Genomic DNA, 5,000 nt, shown 5'->3' with positions numbered 1-5,000 from the left:
GAGAGAGAGAGAGAGAGAGAGAGAGAGAGAGAGAGAGAGGAGCTTTAAATTGGTAGATGAATAGATACATATATTTTATAATTCGTGGATTATTAGATAGATAGATAGATAAATAGATAGATTGTGCGCCTATGTGGTCTTGTGGTATAGTACTTGCTTTTGGATCGGAAGATCCTGGGTTCGAGCCTCGCTCGGCGCATTGGTGCGTCCTTGGAAAAAGCTCTTCACTCGCATTCTCTCACCGCATTAAGGTGTAAAATGAGTACCTGACCGTTAACAGCGCTGTCTCTGTCCGAAAAATATGTAATATGGCCTAACAGGCGTCATGCCCCGTCCTACATGTTAAGTATTGCTGTTGGTCAAGTATCCCTTGTGAAGCGCTTTGAGCACGTTTGGTGGATATTGCGCCATATAAAATCTCAATATGTTGTAGATAGAATGATAGAGTCATAGAGAGAGAAAAATAAGAGAAAGAAAGATAGAGAGAATGAGAGTAAGAAAAAAGAAATAAAGAAAGAAAAAAAGAAAGAAAGAAAGAAAGAAAGAAAGAAAGAGAGAGAGAGAGAGAGAGAGAGAGAGAGAGAGAGAGAGAGAGAGAGAGAGAGAGAGAGAGAGAGAGAGTATTTATTTCGCAGGTTAGATCAATAAAAGATAATAAGTCTTTACTAAATCTTCAGATCTCCTCTAGAGCATAAATGACCCGATCTTTTATGATTCCTCGTTTGAGTTTTGATAATTTTAGTGTTCGCCTTACTCTATAAAGAAATGTAGCTCTTAAAGAAATCTACACGAGTCTCTTACCAAGTTATTGTTGTTTATAATCCAATAAATCTCAACAGAACCCAAGAATTAGAACTGTTATTGACGGTCATCGAATGTGTTTTTAATCCTGTAACAATGGTACAGTCTCACCAGAACACGAGCCGACCCCAAATCCGTTATTTGATCCTCGCTTCAATGGACCCCAGTTACGCATTGTTTACTCCCCATTCCCTAAACAGGCCTGGGTACCCGTCTCTAACTACCATGTCCTTCAAACACTAAGACTGGCGCCAACAAATCAATTAGCACTTCCACGATGTTATGTTCTGCCATTGCCACTACTACTACACTACTACTACTACTACTACTACTACTACTACTACTACTACTACTACTACTACTACTACTACTACTACTACTACAACAACAACAACTACTACAACTACTACTAGTACTACTACTACTACTACTACTACTACTACTACTACTACTACTACTACTACTACTACTACTACTACTACTACTACTACTACTACTACTACTACTACTACTACTAATAATAATAATAATAATAATAATAATACTATATATGTATGTATGTATGTATGTTTGTATGTTTTTATGTATGTTGGTATGTATGCATGTATGTATGTATGTATGTTTGTATATAGGTATGTAGGTATGTGTGTATGTATGAATTCATGCACCTCGAGCGGTCTCAGGTTTGATAAATTTAGCTAAGATGGGGGTGTCATTTAAATTGATCGATAATTGAAAGACGAGTTTTCTGGCCAAGTTTTATTATACGTGTCTTTCCATAAACTGTAGTTGAACGGCTAAATATTTATCGTACAGTGCAAATCCCTATTTTTGGAAAAGCCTATTGGAGAATTATCGTCATACGTAAAGCAGAAAAAAGAAACATTTAATAGCACGATCAGAAACTATTTTTGAAAAACATTGATCTGAAATTAATTAATAAATAATACAATTTTGTAACGAGCATTTGCAAGGTTTCATCCTTATGAGTGCGCTTCATAAAGCTCAATGTTTTACACAAGCCGGCCACGTGAAACCAAATTTCCTTTAATACTGTAAAAGTGTACTATTGGAGCCCCTTTTTTACAGAGTATTCTTACAATATCCTTCATTACATATTGTCGGGTTTTGTTCAATTGAAAGTTTGCAAAACGTCTCATCCCAGCCATAACGCCGAGGCAAGAATCTTGTCCATACCGACATTAAATTTAAATTATTTTGATGTGATTGGTCATTACACACACACACACACACACACACACACACACATATATATATATATATATATATATATATATATATATATATATATATATATATATATATATATATATATTGCTTTCGATCTAATTGGGAAAGTGAGAATGCTTCGTTAGATTGCTGTAAGAGCAACTGCAGTATTAGCAAAATAGTTTCAACTGTCTTTCGTTCCACATGTTTTTACAAAATTGTGCTATATTTACAACCTGCCTTTCGGAGATATCAAATCAATCTATGATTATTGTTGTAGAGACAAAGGCAATTGTAGTTTACTTCTGTGGCTGTGGCAAATTGACCTTTGCATGTCTTTTTTGTGTTGCTTGATTATAATCTAGTTTATTTGTAAAATTGTAATATCGCCTAACAGGTGGCATGTCCCGTTCTGCTGTTAATCAGCGATCCCTTGTAAAGCGCTTTGAGCACATTTAGTGGATATTGCGCTATATAAAGCTCATTAAAAAAAATTAAATCAAAATCTCGGAGGCTTCCATTGTAGTTAGATAGATCTAGCGGACCATTTCAGAAGAATGCTTAAAAATGAATAATTGTATAAGATTGTTATAACTAATTGCAAAATAATATTAGATAGTGCATTGATTGCCCGTTTGTCATGACGCGGTGGGGTATTTGCAATTCCAGTCAATATTTGCAATGTGTCTGTACGTAAAAACATTTCTTCAAAGACATAGCTAACTATCTAGAAACATCTTTTTACTTTGAAAACATTTCGAATCATTTATTTGGTTCAGATACTGATCAGATTGTTTAGCATGCTGATTTTGATTTTATTGAGAACTGCATTAAAATAGTCGGGTTTTGAAAAACTTCTTCACTAATGGAGGGCTTTTTATCGATCGATATTTAGAATAAAAGTGTTTTGGTGAAAGTGGAAAAAAGTTGTTTGTCTGAGCACGGCAGTGTTGCTATGGAATAAAAGCCTCCAATAAAATCGCAAAGACAAGCTTGGAAGTTTCACTGTCATTGGTTTTATCCACTGACAGGTGTCTCGTACTGGCGAGATAAGCAATGTAGTGATATTATCTGTCACTGTCCGTGACACTGATATCACATATACAAAGCCAGGTACACACAACACACACACATACATACATACATACATACATACATACATACATACATACATACATACATACATACATACATATAAACATACATACATACATACATACATACATACATACATACATACATACATATAAACATACATACATACATATATACAAGTACATACATACATGCAGGATGCACTTAACACATACCATGCCTTCTCATTCATTGAATTAGAATATAAACTTCAACCGGAGGTAAAATTAGATATATTTTATTTCCATCTTGTTATATATTTTTATTTCAAACTTGTTTGTAATGTAATATGAAGGTTTCAGTAAGCCATCTTATCATTTACCTGTTATTTATTATGTCCGCAACAATTCATCAACTTTGCACACCTTTGAATTCAAGTTATTTATTATGACTCAATCCTATAAAAGATTGGAGGAACCCTTCTCATTAATTATAACTTAAATTTTGCACCAAGAATTTAAAGTCACTTTGCTTGAAATTAAAAAAAAAAAGAATGTTATTGGCTGAATCAAAAATTTGAATTATACTGAAAAGTATACATTTGTATTTGCTTTACACGTTAGTTAATATTAAAATGAGAAACTTACGCTGGAATAACAACAAAATGTCTGATATAACAAGAATGATAGAATATTGTTTAAAAGTTTTTCAAATGATTAAAAAAAAGGAAACTTACAGAAAACTCTCAACGAATCAAATAAAATCATAGTAAAGGTAATCATAAGAATTCCACACTGAACAAGTAATGCATTAAATCATATTATTTAAGTTGTTCAGAAAGTGTTCAATATCTTACCGAAACAGGAACACCACGCCAGTATCCAACTCTTTACGATACAGCCACCCCGACCTGATCTGACTCAATAAACACACAGAGGCATTGCCTACTGCCCTCTCTCTCTCTCTCTCTCTCTCTCTCTCTCTCTCTCTCCCCTCTCTCTCTCTCTCTCTCTCTCTCTCTCTCTCTCTCTCTCTCCTGTTTGCCTACCAAAGAATAGCATAATTGCTCGATCTATTTAATCATTACAGGGCCTGGGTGGTGTCTGGGTATTGTTAAAATGCACAATCTTCTCTTTCTTCCTCTTCAATCTTATCAAATAAGCTCTGATTGTTACAAAGAAGTGGGTTATTGAGAGATCGATAAGAAGAATATGCTTAATAAACCATAACCCCTTGATAAGTCATATATTAGTGGCAAAGCTCAACAAATGTATCCAAAATCAGTTTAAAATTAGATAAACACACACATACACTCTCTCTCACATACACACACATATAATATATATATATATATATATATATATATATATATATATATATATATATATATATATATACCTGTTATGTGACCTTTTAGTATTTCACTCTCACAATTATACCCGTCATTGTGAGAAATTAAATCAGAACTGAGCCTAGTGGTCTTGTGTAGAGTGCCTTACACGAAAAAAAAAACAAACGCAGAGCAGAGTTTTGTCACCTATTAGGCACTGACCCTGTTCAACATTTCTTGGCTTTTGTTACAAGATGAAATCCCATCTCTCTGTCACCGTTCATGCCACGCATAAATTTACAATTGATGTCATTATAATTTAATTGAGTGCTCTCGCACAAATAAACATTCACACACACGTTAACACACACAAACACACACACACACACGTATACACTCTCTCTTCCTCCTCTCTCTCTCTCTCTCCTCTCTCTCTCTCTCTCTCTCTCTCTCTCTCTCTCTCTCTCTCCCTTTCTTCTTTCTCTGTCTCAGTCAGAGTTTTTACTTATTACATACTGCTTAATATTCCCTTTCAAGGGCTTTGTTGAATCTAAGGACAGGACTG

General features: G+C 34.4%; 1 protein-coding gene across 3 annotated transcripts in view; it reads right to left on the bottom strand.

Moving 5' to 3' along the window:
- The window catches only part of LOC144962859 (NACHT and WD repeat domain-containing protein 2-like), a 32,205-nt gene extending 28,126 nt beyond the window's left edge, over positions 1 to 4,079 (bottom strand). Inside the window, exon 1 of one of the 3 annotated variants that reach the window (XM_078896207.1) lies at positions 3,962 to 4,079. The gene's annotated coding sequence lies outside the window, so the exon portion shown is untranslated. Of the gene's footprint in view, positions 1 to 801; positions 967 to 3,841 lie in introns of those variants that run through there. The other 2 variants (XM_078896208.1, XM_078896209.1) reach the window with 2 other exon arrangements.
- Positions 4,080 to 5,000: the final 921 nt, after the last annotated feature.

The sequence above is a fragment of the Berghia stephanieae genome, chromosome 1 (genome assembly GCF_034508935.2).
Source record: "Berghia stephanieae isolate SIO BIC M18660-M18661 chromosome 1, UCSD_Bste_1.3, whole genome shotgun sequence".
Classification (NCBI taxonomy): Eukaryota; Metazoa; Mollusca; class Gastropoda; order Nudibranchia; family Aeolidiidae; genus Berghia; species Berghia stephanieae.
The sequence above is the reverse complement of the archived record's forward strand: the minus strand, read 5'-3'. Positions and strand labels throughout refer to the sequence as shown.